This window comes from Cyprinus carpio, chromosome A22 (genome assembly GCF_018340385.1).
Source record: "Cyprinus carpio isolate SPL01 chromosome A22, ASM1834038v1, whole genome shotgun sequence".
Taxonomy (NCBI): Eukaryota; Metazoa; Chordata; class Actinopteri; order Cypriniformes; family Cyprinidae; genus Cyprinus; species Cyprinus carpio.
The window spans coordinates 5,863,171-5,881,093 of NC_056593.1; the positions used below are offsets into that span (position 1 = coordinate 5,863,171).

At 36.4% G+C, this 17,923-nt stretch overlaps 1 long non-coding RNA gene across 2 annotated transcripts in view; it reads right to left on the bottom strand.

Annotated features, from left to right (window-relative positions):
* The window catches only part of LOC109070454, a 37,460-nt gene extending 21,326 nt beyond the window's left edge, over positions 1-16,134 (bottom strand). Inside the window, exons 1-2 of one of the 2 annotated variants that reach the window (XR_006153257.1) lie at positions 15,983-16,132; positions 15,686-15,873 (exon numbers count right to left, since the gene is read on the bottom strand). This is a non-coding gene — a long non-coding RNA (uncharacterized LOC109070454). Of the gene's footprint in view, positions 1-15,685; positions 15,874-15,982 lie in introns of both variants that reach the window. The other variant, XR_006153258.1, reaches the window with a different exon arrangement.
* Positions 16,135-17,923: the final 1,789 nt, after the last annotated feature.

Genomic DNA, 17,923 nt, shown 5'->3' on the forward strand with positions numbered 1-17,923 from the left:
CTAACACAGATGCTAACCGCATACTCAGGGTGTAACCTTAGTGGTGTTTCTGTACATCTGATAAGGCTGATGTGAATGTCCCCTCCAGATGATCACTCGATGTGCATGTGTACTCATGCTCTGTCATCGCACTTCTATATTTAGAATCATAAACTAAGCGGGGACACAGGGGGGGCAGTGCTAAAATAGGGCAACGTGCAAGCTATTAAACACGCTTAGCCTGAAACCACACTGAACTGGACAGCACTAGCCTACCCTTTACAGTCTTGGCAGCCTTCTCTTGATTTTTTAAATTTTTTTATAACCACCTGTTTCATTACTTGGCATCTGTGGGACGTTACTCATTCCGGTTTTTGTCCTAAAAGAGCCAGTATTATATTAGAAGTGCGCACAAGCTAATCGCTGCACAACACGTTCACAAATGTCTTGCTCTAACACATATTAAATATCACACATGAGCATGTTGTTGTCCTCACTGAGCTAATAAACAACAATATTAATAACAGAGTTTCTTAAGTACAAAGAACAACCTTCCAAGAACTACATTTTTGAAACTGATATCAATAAACAACTTACCATTACAGTCGAATTCAAAGATGCTTATGCTCTTCTTTCACTCAACAGTCAGACATAAACACACAAACAAAACCTATTTTAGCAAACAGCAACAACACGTCATCTGGAAAATGTCAATTAAATGAACTTAATTAAAAGCTAGGTTATACTTAAGTCTCAAAACTAAACTAATACACAAACATCTCAAGTATACAAATATAACATGAACATGTAGTTCTCATCATTGTACAGAATAAATAAAAACAACAACCTTGAATGAACAAACAGCAAAATTGTAAGAACAAATATCTCTGATAGCACACATACATCACAGAGACATCTATCTGATGTCTGCATTTACATCTGCAAGACGTATTTTTATGGTGTTTGCTCATCTGCAATACGTCTATAGGACGTTTTTAAACAAAAGATGTTAGATTTAGAAAAAGTGACATCTTAGAGACGTCTAACAGATGTTTGTACACAGTTGATGCTTTCCAAATGAAGTGATCTTTAACAGACATCTTATAGACGTACATGTGACCAAGGGATGTGACTGGATAAACATTTTAGGATTCTACGCCTTCCAGAGATGATATAAATACATAAAAATACATTTAGACCACTTAACTTAGTGATTGCTATTGGGATGTGAGGAGACTTTCAACCAGCATAACAAAAAAAAAAAAAAAAAAAAAACGTTTTTGAACCGAATCACCTACCCTGCCTTTAAAACAACTTTTCAAAAACTACAGAATTTAAAGATCAAAGAACAAACTACAGTATTTAAAGAAAAAAAGACATTTATATAACAATATTTAAATAAATAAAAATACATTAAAGAACAACATTTAAAAAACAAACCACAACATTTGAAGAAAAATCAGCTGAATATAAAACTACAATAAAGAACAAATAACAACGTAAAGGAAAATTGCATTTAAAGGACACATAACATTAAAAAAAGGAGTTAAAGAAAAATCTACAACATTTAAAAACAGACTGAATGCCAAGAAAAAACTATAACATTCAAAGAACAAATAAATGTTAGAGAACAAACTGCATCGTACAAGTCAAATTCAAAGACACTTATTGTGTTTCCCTCAGTAAGGGGGAATCACATCACAACCTTGAATGAATTGTAAGTAAATCTTACAAATAAAACCATTTTCCAATTTCACTGGTTATTGGCAGTCGTTCGCTTGTACACGTCTGAATGACAGTTAACCAATAATTGTTGTAATTTGCACTAGGCCTTTTGTTTCTTGAACTGAAGCTGTTAAGACCTCTGACACACAAACACACTAAACCCAAATTAAAAAAGTTGTCATATAACAAATAAACACCCACACACTCATGAATCTCATCCATAAAGATCTGCTTGATTGAACTTAAAGCAATGAACATTGCTGATGAAGTAGACACACACACACAAACTATGTTAATATTGTATAAATATATATATATATTATATATATATATATATATATATATAGATATATATATATATATATATATAGGCTACCTGTATATTTGGTTTTATTTATTCATACTTTTTCAACATTCCCAGATGTCCCTATAATGAAGTCAGATTTAGTTCACTTCTGGGAATTATTTATCCCCAAGGTGTACAGCAGTTACGTAAACCTACACACATCATAATACTTCAACACCGCATCCTAACTGATAAATCACAGGCCAGCCCAGTCAGCAGCTAACAATAGCCGAGTCCTGTGAGAATGACAACACGCAAAAAGAGGACATCCACGCAGATGCACGCGGTCTACACGACCTGTTCATGCTCTCTAATGCTGCTGGGAAGTTCTCATATAGATGTTTTCAAACTTGCCTAGAACTTGATGTTGGTCCTTGGCCCAGTGTTTGGGTGCAGACACGCAAGCAGGCCCCTGTATAAGGTGCTATAACACTATTTACAGTGAGGTGCCTCTTTTAGGGAAGTGGGAGCACAGAAGTCAAAGATAAGCTAAATGTGGCCATAACTTTAACTTTAAGTATGAATAATAATAAATGAAATAATATTAAATTACACATTTTGATGCATAATTTTTTTTTTTTTTATATATTTTTTAATAATTATTTGTAAAGTTCTATAATCATTTCTTAACTCTTTTTTAGTGAGTACAAATAAATATTATATTCGTAAAAATAAATGATAATATTCTTTTTAAATTAAATGTTTGACATTTTAAATATATGTATTTTTAATAAATTATTAAGAATAATTAATAAATTATTTATTAATAAATTGATTATTTCTTAATTATGTATGTATTTTTATTTAATTATTTATTGTATATTATATTATACTATATATTAAAACTGTTTAAATACATACATATTGTTTTATTATCATTTTCTTTATAATATCTTATAATAGATTTTATTCATACAAAATAAAAAGTATTTTATAAAAGTATTTATAAAAAGTTTTTATATTTTAAATATATTTTGTTTAATTATATATTGAATTTTAATAATTAATTATTTAATAATCATTTTATTATTTTATATGATTTATTACTGTAATTATTTGTATTACTATTGTGTTAACTTGTATTATTTTCTATATTTATACTTTTTCTGTATTATTTCATACTTGTTTTACTACATATAAAATATTAACTTTTTAAATGATTAACTTTTTGTATAGTATATTTATGCATTTATTTTTTAATTATTTTTTAATATTCTTGTTTAGTTGTGCATATTTTAATGTAATGTAATGACATTGTGTAATACAAAAAAAAATAAAAAATCTTCTTGCTCCTGTAGAGCTCACCTGACTTGATATGCAAGTTAATTATAAAAGACAAATAGTACATATGCTTCATGTTTCCAAACAAATCGGGTGTGGAACCTCATCGCACACCCAAGATCAGGAAACAGCCTTCAAACCAAACAAAGCCACTAAGTTACATTTAATAACTCACGAATTGTGCTGTAAAAACAAACAGTAGCTTAAACAGGCTACAGTTTACGACTGACAAACCGAAGTCAAGCTTCTTTTTTTCAGGTTGTTCCTGTAAACACGAGCTGTGTTCCCTATGGCATGTGCGGGACCGCTGTCAGATCTATTTATACACCAAGGATACTCGGAGTGAGTCAGAGAAAATTCCCCCGTCTCTGTCTCACGCTCCTCGCACAAATCTTTCCATCAGCACGGCTGTGGAAAAGCCGCTGAGCTTCTCAACAGAGTGTGACATCAGCTCGTCCAGTCAGGGACGATTGGGGAGGGATGAGTGATGGATCAAGGGAAGAAAGGAAGTCTGGAGAGAATGAGCCAGACCGCAAACCCAGAGGGAGAAAAGCCCCAGGGCTCAGGGCTCACTCTAATTGAGTTATAAAACATGAGTTTTACCCACCGCAGCCGGTTATATAAGAGCGAGAGAGACGAATATGTATAGCTCACACCCTTATAAAACCACGATGTTACCTTGGTACTTTAGCCACCTTATTTTAAATGCATGTAAGAATGGGCGCAGCCATTTGTAACTTGAATGTGCGAGACTTCCGGGTTGTTTTAGCTGTACAACAGCAGACCGTTATGCTGCTTATTGCAAACTGTTATTTGTTAGGCCTATATTATTTTAATTCATTATCACAATCATAAGCACACAGGTTTGCAGTGTGAACAGTTTTACCGTTCACTGCACTTTTTTACCGTGTAGGGGCTAACGAACCGGAAGTGTTGCACATTCATAGAAGATACTGTAGCTTATTTCAATAGACACAGACAGGTAGATAGATTAAACGTTGCTTTTTAGCACTGCTGGTCGATTTCTGAAGTCGTATCACGGACTTTGATCCGAACCACCCCACGAACAGCTGAAGAGCAAACGGCTCAGTCACGCTGACCTTTCTGTGCTCGATAAGAAACAGGCAGCGGCCGCACGTGTCTGATAAATGTGTGTGCGTATGAAATTAACCTTTGCACGCTATTCAAGTCACACATTCACTGATGCACGGTCATAAAATAAGAACGAGAGATAGCAATTGCTACTGTTTTTGCAGAGATAATAAGCGGGGGTGAAATAAACTTACGTTCCCAGTAATTAGGCCGTTGACCTGGTGGCAGTAAAACCTGATTTATACTTAAATACCCTGTTCTCTGCGATCAGTGCAGCAAGGCCCTCATGTAATTCATTCAGCTGCAAGTAACTAAATAATTCAATCCTTAGGTATTTTTGCAATTAACAGAAATCAGCAGGCCCATGAAATAAAACAGACAGATAGACAGATAGATATAGATAGTTTTTTTTAGATTTATAAACATTTATTAAAACATTTATAAAGTAGGCATAATGCATAAGCCACAAAACTGCGGGAAAGTTTTCAGTCCAATGATCCAGGAAGCGAATGCTTTGGTTTCGATGATTGTGGAAGAGATTTAATTTAAGCTGTTTGCTGTTTGTATGGTGTAATAATATATATTTGATGTTTTACTGGACACATACTATACAATTCAGATTTTCCCTTTTTGTTTGTTTGTTTTCCTTTTGTAGTTTCTAAGTGTCCTTTTTTGGAAAGAAATCTAAATTTATCTTGAAAAAAGCTTGCAGAAAATACAGATTTTTGGTTTACTTTGCAGAAAATGGTGTGATAAATTTGGTTAAAAGTTTTAATCTTTTGACAGCCCTGATAATAATACATTTTAATAATATTTACATTATTAACAGATAATATTATTATATAATTAAATTAATATTAATTGATATTTAGTTTAAGTTAAGTTTAAAATTAAGTTAAAATAAATAAATTAGGCACAATGTATAGTCAGCCATCACTGTAGCAATAATAATAATACATTTTAATAATATGTACAATATTAGATAATATTAGAACATTATTAAAATAATATTAATTAATATTATTCATTATTATTTATTATCAATTATAATTTAAAAATATTTAATTTAACAGTTTGTTATAAATAATATATTAGATAATATTATTGTATTATGGCAGAAAACGTTTATAAATTAGGCATAATGTACAGTCAGCTGTCAGTGTAATAAAATAATAATTTGTAATAATATATACATTACTAGATATATACATTATTAGATAATATTAAAAAATTATTAAAATAATATGAATATTATTTATTATCAATTATTATCAAATTATTTCATTTTTAAATTACTTAATTGAACAGTTTACTATTAATAATATATGCATTGCCATTAGATAATATTATTGTATTACCATTTAATATTATTAATCATTTATTAATAAATATATAAATATGCATATTTTTGTAAGACAACATACAGGCGGTCATGATCACAATTAATATTTTTATGTAATATTACTAGATATAATTATTAATTGCATTAGTTTTAAAGAGTTCTAAACTGCTCAGTACTTCAGTACTGCATTAGCACTGCTGTTGTTTTCTAGAAGTCTCAGCTGCACAAACAGGCATACGTAAACACTCTGGGACACTTGCAATCTCTTAAAAACACACACATGCACCGTAATGATGTAAACAAGGGATCTTCTGGAGCTGAGCATGGACCTGCAATAACAGCATGCGATGGCATCAGCATCAGACTCTTTTAATTGGCAAAATAAACACATGTCTAGTGCATTATCACACATCTTAAAATGCTTAACTTTGAATTCACTGTTTTTTGATTAAACACATTGGAGCTATACATGAAGTTTTGCTATTACAAATGTGTTGCGTAATAAGTGATGCAGGTCAATACGTGTCAAATTAATGTGCTATCAGGAAAGTTGGTGTGAAGTTGACAGTAATAACAGTGCCAGGTCCTGACACAAAGATGTGGGTGTGTTTGGCACCATGGCGACACACGCCCACCAATTATCTCCAGAGAAACCAAGAGCGCGAGAAAAAGTGCGAGAAACAGTAGAGCGTTCTATATAAATATATATAAAAAAAAAATTCAAATAAAAATATTTACTTACACACATATATATATATATATATATTCACTGTTTTATCAGAATATTTATTTACTATTACAATATTTTATTGACTTCTTTTTCTATAAAAAGTAGTGTGAAAGGAGTGTATACTATCAGTCAGTGGTGATATTATATATAATACTGCTGTTTTGACTTTTGTTACTCAGGAGCCCAACGGTGTTCGTCATCACCTAGTTTGTGTATTTTGTCCCGTTGCTCTGTTTGTCCCCTCGCTATTGTTGAGCCGTGCATTTGCGTGTGCTGTCATGGTGAAGGCTATGCACATATGTTCGTGCTGCTCAAGAAAACAAATGAGAGAGAAAAAAAAACAAAAAGCGCAGCACTCACACACCTATGCAAAAAAAAGACTTACGCAGGAAAATAAGTTCACGCTACGTGCACACGTGCATACTTTGTCTTTCACACAGACAAGCGCACATTGACTACGCAAACATTACGTAGGAAAATATGCTCACCATCGCTCACCGTCCCTCACACACACAGAGAGCTCTGATAACAGCGTGTGTGTGCACTCATATGGGCTATTAACTATTGTGCAGTAACCACGGCGACCGGAGAGATCGACGTAACACGATCTATTAACTACTGCCAGGAGCCTCAGAGGGGAAAAAAGCGTGTCTGTCGCACTCTCTGTATTTCTGTGTTTACAGAACTCTGTCGCAACTTCCAAAATGCCTGTCTCTCGCTCTGCCTGTCTGTCTCTTACTTTGTGGACCCTGGCCTGTCTCTCTGCCTCTGTCTGTCACTTTCTTTTTCTCTTTCTATCTGTCTCTTTCTACATGTCTGTTTTGTTTCTTGCAGTCTCTCGCTCTCAGCTTGTCCATCTGTCAGTCCATGCCTGTCTCTCTGTTTTTTTGTTTTTTTTTTTTTTATGTATCTCTGTCTGTCTGTCTGTCTCTCTGTGTTTTTTTTTGTTGTCTGTCTCTCTCATTGTCTGTCTGTCTGTCTCCATCAGTCTCTCTCTCTGTTTCTCTCTCTAAGCTTGTCAAATTCAACTTCAAGAGCTTGTCTTTCTGCCTGCCCTTCTTTCTGTTCTTCAGCCTGTGTCCCTCTCAGCTTGTCCATCTGTCAATGTCTGTCTCTCTCTTCCTTCCATTTCTCTGTCTGTCTTTCTCTCAGCTTTTCTTTTCTTCTGTCTCTCTCCCTCTCTGCCTATCTTCCTCTCAGCTTGTGGTTCTTGGCTTGTCTCTCTCACTGTCTGTCTTTTTTTTTTGTTTCTTGTCCTGTCTGTCTCTCTGTGTTTGTCCATCTGTTAGTCTATGTCTGTCTCTCTCTCTCTTCCTTTCATTTCTCTGTCTGTCCATCTCTCTCAGCTTTTCTTTTCTTGTGTCTCTCTCCTTTTTCTGCCTGTCTTTCTCTCATTTTGTAGTTCTTCGCCTGTCCCTCTCACCATCTCTCCATTTGCTTCCGCTGGTCTCTTTTTGTTTCTCTTTCTATCAAACTTTCTCTAAGCTTTCTTTATCCTGCACCTGTCTTTCTTTTTGTTTCTCAGTCTGTCTGTCTCTTAGCTTGTACATCTGCCTATCTCTCTCTCTTCCTTTCTATTTTCTGTCCATCTCTCTCAGCTTTCTTTCTCTCTGCCTATTTCTGTCTTGCTGTCTGTCTCACTCTCTCAGACTGTCTCTCTCTAGCTCTCTGATTGGTGTTTTTCCAGGGATAATGTAGAAGGAATCTGACCTAGAGCCACACACACAGGCCAGATTAATGGTCATGACGTTATATGCGCTATACCCTCAGATAAGCACGTTACCAGTCTCCTACAGCCAACTCAACCATTATACACACATATACACACACACGGTTTCTGTTTATTTTTACTGTTACCGATTCACCACAAGGCGAGTTATTATTAAGTCTATTTGGAAAAGGAAGGAATTAGCTTTTAGCGTCTACCATAGTTTATGTGCATTTACATATCTTATTGGTAATAGCTTTAACATACAAGCGACTAAGTTTGTTTAGAGACCACATTTCTTACTAGAGACTTACAGTAAAATGATTAACACATCTTTAATTGGAGTTTTAGACAAAATGGCTTTTGCTTTCTTCATAGCATTTGTTTTTACAGTTAGGCTGAGGAATAAATATACCACAGCACCAATAGATCAACATTTGAGCATGAACACCAACATTTAGGCTATACACAGATGTCTGTGGGAAACCCTGAACACAGGTTGCATTAGAACAGGGTAAAGCGTTAAGAACCTTAGGACAGACACCCATTGTCTCCTCTTGTCTCATACCCCCGACACCCACCCATTTTCTTCTCTGAATCGATTAGCATTCATCCTGACACGCAGCTCTTCCGTGGAGAGCTGATAGCGTGCTGATAAATGGTCGGGGAGAGAAAGGGCGTCGCTCTGAACCTGACATCCTGCACTAACCAATCAATAATCACACACCAGGGACAGGGGGGTCCTGCTCACCCAATCATTTGCATTGGCCCATCTGCTATAAAAGAGACAGAGAGGAGAAAGAAAGCAGTTTAAGAGTTTGTGCAGCGGGCGGGAGCAGAATGCTGTCGTAGGCGTTAAAGAGGGAAAGAAAGGAAAAGGGAGAGAGAGACAGTTATTTTTTTCACAGCAGTTCATTTTCACAGCGGTTCAGCACAGCCAGAAGCACCAAAACCCAATCAACACAAACACACACATTTATCTAGCTGTATACATAAAGACTGTCCATTGACTTCTATTGTTTTTAGATTAAGCCAATTATAATTACCACTGCACTGAAACACATATTTTAGCATTGTTAGAAACTAATACTAATATTTTTCAGTCTTATTATTTGGTTTTCATTTTCAGGATGCTCCTAAAGGTGCCCTTTAGATTTGACAATATTTTTGGCACTAATATGATTCCACAATATATTAATATGGTAATCATAAAATACCATAGTATATTTTAAAATACCATAGTACTACCCTCTGATACTTTACTGTACACCAACAATACTTTTTGTAAGGGTCCCTGCAGGGGAAATCACTTGCCATTGTGCCACATTCATGTACTATATAGTATTTACTTATATTACAAAAGAAGTACTGTGGTGGATTCAGGAGTTAATACTGTGGTACTTTTAAATATACCATGGTCATTAAATTAATATCCCATAGTAGGCCTATTTACTTGGTACTTCTATAAATATCATGGTAGTAGCATGGTATATGTCCAAAATACCATGCTAGTACTTTTTGGTATACTATGGTAGTATCATGTTTACTCAGTATAGTATTTCAACCAATACTGTATTAATATCATGTCTGAATGGTACTTTTTGTAGATGGTAATACTGAATAAAATGGTAATATCCAAAATACCATGTTTGTATAATTTTGGTATGGCATTTCTCAGAAATCTATGTTATTACCATAGTATTTACCCGATAAAGTAATTCAATAGCACAGTAATACCATGGTAAATGTCTGAAAAACATAGTCATACCATGGTAGGCTACTCTTTGTATGTGGTAAGAAGATGGTGATATTGAATACCATGCTACATGTCCAAAATACCATGGTCTTACAAAGTTATTACAGGATCGCCACAGGATACCATAGTAGCTATTTCACAGGTATTGCCATAGTATTAACTTGGTAAAGTATTTCAAATAATAAATGTCTAAAATAAGTGGTAATACATGGTAGTACTTTTTGTATTGTGTGAGAAGACTGTGATATTGATTAAAACACCCACAAACAAACTAATAGAGACTCATGAGAATATTCACACACAATAGGCTAATGCAAGAAGTTTCTGGACTACTCAATATCTGTTTATATAGCAGTCTAAGAACTATCTGCGTGTGCGCCCTTGCAACAAGGACGTCTAGAAAGGTCAGTTATGCAGCATTAGAGCGCGGTGGGGTGTGTGTTTTGTGTGTGTCCGCAAGCAAGGACGATTCCATTCATCTCTGCTCCGAGCCGCTAGTGCTGCTGATGAGAGAAACCTAACCTCATAAACAGGGTAAAGAAAAACTCAGGGGAGCTAAAGCTCGGGATCCGACAGTCGCACACACACACCTCGTGCGCACGAGGACGTGTGGCGGCAATCAGAATGTGCTGTGGCGTATTACCCAGCTCGCCGAGCTAAAGGGGTAATCAAAATTTAATTACGCAGAAAATGAAGGGCAAAATCCCACGATCCAGGACCACACAAACGACCGCTGATTGGTGGATGACAGATACATGTTTGAGAGAGAGAGAGAAGGACAGATGCTGCATCCCAATTCGCCTACTTATACTCTAAAAGTAGGCCTATGTACTCTTTTTGTTAAGAAAAAGTTCATACTTTTGAGTATGTAGCAGAATGGGCAAGTTTTAGTGTAACCCCTCTTCCCCAGGTCCCTCGAACCCGAGTCTCCGGCGTGGGAGGCGGACCCACTAACAAGGAGGCTAAATGACTGCAGCCACTAGCCTCAGTCGCTAGTGTGTCTCTTGAGATCAGGGGAGTGAGGTTTACCTGCACAGCACCTACTCGCTAGCCTCTGTTACACTCACCCCCCAAAACCTCACTCCCATCCGGGTCATGGCACCAATGTAACCCCTCTCCCCCAGGTCCTCACCGCCATGCCTCATCCTTGCTCCGAGTGGATCTCTAACCCGGGTCTCCGGCATGGGAGGCAGACGCACTAACAAGGAGGCTAAATGACTGCAGCCACTAACGTCAGTCGCTAGTGTGACTCTTGAGATTTACCTGCACAGCACCTACTCGCTGGCCTCTGTTACACTCACCCCCCAAACCTCACTCCCATCCGGGTCATGGCACCAATGTAACCCCTCTCCCCCGGGTCCTCACCGCCATGCCTCATCCTTGCTCCGAGTGGATCTCTAACCCGGGTCTCCGGCATGGGAGGGAGACGCACTAACAAGGAGGCTAAATGACTGCAGCCACTAACGTCAGTCGCTAGTGTGACTCTTGAGATTTACCTGCACAGCACCTACTTGTTGGCCTCTGTTACACTAGGACATAGGCTACTACTTCGTCATAACTGCATCTTTACCGCTTTGTTGCTTACGTGCTTCTTGTCACTGTTTAAACTGTCAATCATCTTGTAATGTTAACATTATCCATTTTTCGTTTAATTTTATTTCCTCCCGTATTGGTTATATTAACTGTATAAATTTTCTGTTATATTGTATTGTTATGCGTTTAAAAACGAATGACCAAATGTATGATTATAAAATTTACAGTGTTGCTGCAGATGATATATAACGCGGATAATATTAAATAAATATTTTTTCAACAGGTTATATAATTATTATTAATCACTCAAACCCCTTTTTCTATCTGTTCGTTGGTCTCGCATATCCACCATGTTTGTAGTTTTTTAACACTTTTCATGCTTGGGTGTAGTTCTAATCGAATCCTCATCCACTGTGCAATGTGTTGCAATATTAGCATTTAGAGTGTGCACATATCTGTTTAGAATTTCTACCAGAAGCATTAAACCATCCGGGTACCTTTGGAATACTCATTTCAACATACTACGATTTGGGACACACTAATTCTAATTTCAAACACTATTTAGGACGGATAGTATGCGAATTGGGACACAGCAAGAGAGAGAGAGAGCGCGGGAAATTAAATTCAAAGAAGATAGAAGATATATCACCATACTTCCTTCTTGTCCCAAGATGACGTACCACAGGATCTTTGACAGACGACTATCTCTGTGTCAACAGTGTTACTCAAAACGAAATTCATTAAAAACAAATTCATTAAAAAGTATTGGCTTGAAGTAAGTATCACTATCATGTCTTGCAGTTGTTTAAGAGTGTACTTCTAAAATAAGGAACAGCATCTTTTGTCTAAATTTAGTGTAGAGAATAAAGTAAGATAATGTGCATGGAACCAGTCAAAGTTTACTCTCAGATACTTAAAAAATTCACTTATATGCAGTAAATGAAAAATAATTGGATGACCCTTGATCACTACGTACTTTAAAGTTCCATGGAAGAAAGAAGTCTTTTGAAAGGGTTTGTAGGTTGTTCACTTCTGAGTGAACTATACCTTGCCCACAAAACTTAAGCATTTTTTTATTGAAATCAAACTAAAACATAGCATTTAACATTGCGTCTACACTGCCTTGTCGTCTTGTCACAGCATCCTGTGGGCTCAGGTTGTCTGCAGAGCTTAGGAGCGTGACATGGCTTCCCCTGACCTTCAACCCTCGTTTATCGACTGCTGCCTGCCTGGCCGTCTAACTCACTTAGCGCTTGGCTCTCTGCTCTTATCAACGGCTTCACTGACAGACGATGAAGACACCGGAGAATAACTGCCTCACGTTGTCTCCGACAGAACAGAGAGAGAGAGAGAGAAACAAGAAGAGGGAATTGTCGAACGCGGCAGCCTCAACACCCTACAGACTTTGATGGCCCTGAGCCCTGAGATGAAATTTCAAAGCGTTGTCTTTCTCGCACTCTCTCTCCTCATCTTGAAGTCTCGCTGCAGAAGGCAATTACGAGTCCCTGGTCTCCATGGCCACCCACCTCCCTGCCGTCTCGTCTTTGCATTCCTTTTTTTCTTCTTTCCTTCCCTCATTACCCACTTTCCCACTCTCTGCTTTTTCTCTCTCTCTTCGCTGTAAGTCAGGCAAATCAGCAACGCGTTTGCATGGAAAATATATTGGAATCATTAATTTTGGGGCAAATTTCAAAAAGGTGGAGCGGATGCTTGGGAAAGATGGCAGGAAGGCAGAGAGGGGCCATTTTAATGGAAAGGAAGTAATCATAGCGGGCCATTCGAGATGAAACGCCGCAGAATCCTTTGACGACTAAATGACGACGTGCTGTGTAGAGGATGCCCTTGAGCACCGATCCGAGGTCTGCTTTCCTGTATTTAACTATTGCATGCAGATCTAGCAAAACCCGATCTCAGATCAGCACCAGAGGGCACCTGGCAGCTGCTTATTTCAATAACCAAATCCACAATGACTGGAAACCTGATCTCTGGCAGTGCGCAGGCCTGACCAGATCGTGTTCTGCTTTCCCTGGTAATGTGAGATGGTATCTGAGGCGAGGTTTTAAAAATAAAGCTTTCAGATAGAAGCAAAATGGATTTTAGAGGCACAAAGAACTTTCTAGAGCTTTAGAAAACAGTTACTGGTGCTTTGAAGAGCAAAGAAGCAAACCAATCTGAAGAACTTCTAACATCTCAGTTTTCACATATGAGATAGTATATCCTCTTCAATGTTTTGAGGAAATGTTTTTGTAGCAACTCTGATCCTGCATCATTGTTGTAGAAAAATAACTAGAAAGCCACCAACGAAACAACAAAATCTTTTTGAAAAGTTTCAGTACAAGTTAAGTTCTGTCGACAGTATCTGTGACAATGTTGATCACCACAGACAATAATATTGACTTGTCTCTCAGTTCATAAAAACAAGCAAAAATCTTGTATTGTAATACACGTACAATGGAAGTCTATGAAAGCCGTTTCCGCCACTGAATAAAAAATAAAAAAGTTTCCGCCACTGAATAAAAAATAAAAAAGTTTCCACCACTGAATAAAAAATTTAAATTCTGACTTTTTTCCTCGCAATTGCAAGTTTGCATATAAACAACTGCAAGAAAAATGGTCACAAGTTTACACCTCGCCATTTTGACTTCATAACACACAAATGCGACTTTACATCACGCAGTTCTGACTTTATAAATCATAATTGTGAGTTTATTATAACTGCACAATTTTTAGAAATTTTTTTAATTTAGAATTGCGAGAAACTGCAGTCACAAGGAAAAAAGTCAGAATTATGAGATAAAAAGTTGGAATTACTATTTTTATTTTTTATATCAGTGGCAGAGACAGGCTTCTATAGAAGTCTATGGGGCAAGACATAATACCTGAATGAACATGAAAATATATACTATTTCTCAAGCTATTTTTATTTTTTATATCAGTGGCAGAGACAGGCTTCTATAAACTCTTCAGAATGTCTTGCCCTATAGTCTTGTACATTAGTGTAAACACAAATTTTGTTTGTTAATTGTTTGGTACTTGAAGAGACAGGCTTCTATAGAAGTCTATGGGGCAAGACATAATACCTGAATGAACATGAAAATATATGATATTTATCTGAAACCAATAATGCGTACAGACTGGTTATGACATAAATTTACACCTCCTAACATATTACACAATCCCTTGTGTGAGTTAAGGCCTATAAGTGAATGTAGCTGTCCAAGACGCACTGATAGCCTTAAATCTGCTGTTGCAAAAATAATTACCATGGCAAGATGATTTGCAATATAAATGAGCCATTTATACGATTTAATTAGAGTTGAACCACTTTTGCGTTTGTCACGCTTAATTTAAAGTAATCTACTGTAACTGTAATACTTCAGCACACAGGTGGTGGCGTAAATCATTAGCTCAGATGTTTTAAAACGAATTTTCAACACAGAAAAATCATTTAAACGTACTGGAGAGTTTTCAAACTTTTCAACAAAAGCCTCTTGAGTGTGTTTAAATGTTTGGCTCCTTCCTTTGAGTTCACGTTATTAAATTCAGCTCCCTGTAAATCAATTCCCTAACTGAATTACGCACCGTCTTATTTTATTACGCAGGAATCTTGTCATCTCGTCTCCATAGTAACAACTTCGCGACTGATTTTTGACCACCATTATTGTACTGCACTTGTGCACAGCTTGTCTTGTTATTGTCACTAGAGGAATAGGATGTCTTTCCCAACATTTCTAAAGGGTTGCATTCTGGGAAGTTCCAGACTGTAACAGATGACCAAAAGCGAGACCGCTGAGGAACTTGACAAGCTGGCACTGAAATAGTTCACAAACAGAGAGACGCCAAATACTCTAAAGAGCGAGAGACTATAACAAGACAGATATTTTCCTGCGCTCGGAGACAAGACACAATCCTCTTGACAAAATGGCCTTTTGCCTTTCCTGCTATTTTGTAACTCACTTTTCTACTAATCTACACCTAGCCAGCCTTGTTTTAAGATAACTTAAAATGAACGGTTAGACGAATTCTGAGTAATATCAATTCTCCCAATTTCCCCTCATTTTCCGTCCTTGGAGTTTTTGCACCACAAGCTTTTTGGCTTTGATTCTCTTCAAAGAAATGCATTAGTGTGTGCTTTTGAGTTGCACCTGATCCCAGAACTCCTTTGTGCACCCAGAGGACAAGTTGCTTCATACCTCATATCCTACACCAGTGGTCTTACGATCCTCCAAAACTCCATCTTACTGCCTGGAAGTTTCAGTATGTCACACCACGGGCTGGTCTTACATCAGCTAGATGGCAGACAATCAGTCGGAGCAGGAGAAATGCTAGATCAGCAAATCCAACTGATGGCCTTCTTTCCTGTATAGTTCTCCCAGCATCCCTAATTAAGGTGCGAAAAGGAAGACGAGAGAAAAATGTCAGCCGGAAGTGTTAAGACTATGAATAATGCAAGAAATAAAAAGGAAAGTTGACAAACAGGTGATACTCACCTCAAATCAGCTTTATCTACTGTGTCATGTTTTATCATGGTGGAACTATTATGGATCCATCAGTACTAAAGGTCAGTTTGTCTAATAGTCTGACCAGCACCATGATACATGACGTTCAAAGAGCAATTGTAGATTGTTTGGCTCTTAGATAACAGACAAAGGTGAAGTGTATAAAAATGATGTTTTTAGTGAAGTTCTAAGAGTATTAGTATTTTGTTTGGTTCTTACAGTTTGGAAAAGTGTGAAGTCTTTTAAAAGTTTGTATTACTTTTGGTCTTTTGTTGTTTGTGTAAGGCAAAGTGTATTTTATTTTAAAAGTTTTGATGTATGATGTTTTGATGTTTAAAGAATTGATGTAAGTACCAGACAAAACATTTTATCTGTGTAGAAGATCTTTAACAGTTTAAGCAATGTTTTGGTGTCAAAACTAGACAAAAACGTAAATGTAATTTCATCATGTGCTTTTGTTTACACCAAGAAAACACTTGAATATTTTATCAGTTAGAGCATAAAATTTTAATTGTAATTTAGTCTTGTGTGCATATGTTTTACAATTTGTTTACACTTTATATTGACATTTTATCAGTATAAAGTTCATTAAAAGGTATAGTAAAATCTGATGATTTCGATGTCAAAAATAAAATTTAAATGTAAATTTGTCTTGTGTGCATGTGTTTTTACATTTTTGTTTACACTTTACACTTAAAGATCATTATCAGTTTAAGTAAAACCTGATTAGTTTAAGCTGATGTCGAAACATGAATTTGTCTTCTGTGCATCGTTTAATTTTTAAATGTTTTTTTTTTTTTTTTTTTTACATTAAAGGAATACTCCACCCCAAAATGAAAATTGTATTAATCAATTTACCCCCATGTCTTGCTAACCCGTAAAAGCTTTGTTCGTCTTCGGAACACAATTTTAAGATATTTTGGATGAAAACCAGGAGGCCTGTGACTGTCCCATAGACTGCCAAAAATAAATAACAGTGTCACGGTCCAGAAAAGTATGAAATTCGTCATCAGAATACTCCATCTGCCATCAGACGTGCAATCTAGGATCCGCTGTTGTTCTTTCAAATCAAAACTAAATATACGTTTGTAAGACGCATCCTTGTGGCGTGGATAATACAGAAGAGCATACGCAGCATACGGTGATATGAGAGACACAGAGGAGACTGTGGACAAAGGAATTTTTGAATAAAGTTTTTTTTTTTTGCTTTCTTCCACCCCGAATACAATTTTGTCATTAATCCTGTTGCTTCATATAACCCAGAGCTTTGTTCACATCGAAATGGCAGATGGAGTATTCTGACGACGACTTTCATACCTTTTATGGACCTTGACACTGTTATTTACTTGGCAGTCTATGGGACAGTCACAAGCCTCCCGGTGCCGGTGATCAAAAAAGTTAATTTAGAACCCTGTTTGTGTGATAAGATTTTGGGTGTTTGGAACGACATGGGGGTAAGTGATTAATGACAAAATGTTCATTTTGGGGTGGAGTATCCCTTTAATCATTGTGACGATTAACAATTAAAGCAAAATCTATTTTTTTGACTTCAAAACCAGATCAAATCTTAAGTGTAAATTTGTTTTGAGTGCAGTTGCGCATGTCTGTTTACATTTTAGTGCACGTCATCATCAGACAAAAACTTCAAACTATAGACTCTATTAGAATACAAGACTTTAGCATGAAATACTATGAATTCAGTTTGGTTGACTCAAACTTTTAAGACAAATAAAGCTAGATTCTTTTTTTAACGAGTAAAAGATCTTTTAGTGGTTAATCTTTACTAGCTTGAAAATTCAGTCTCTACAGAGCATTACAATTCCATCTCAATAATTTTTTTCTAATGGTATAGCACCTTTAGTAATCTTTACTAGCTTGAAAATTCAGTCTCTACAGAGCATTACAAGATGGCCGTTAATTAGTGTGCAGCTC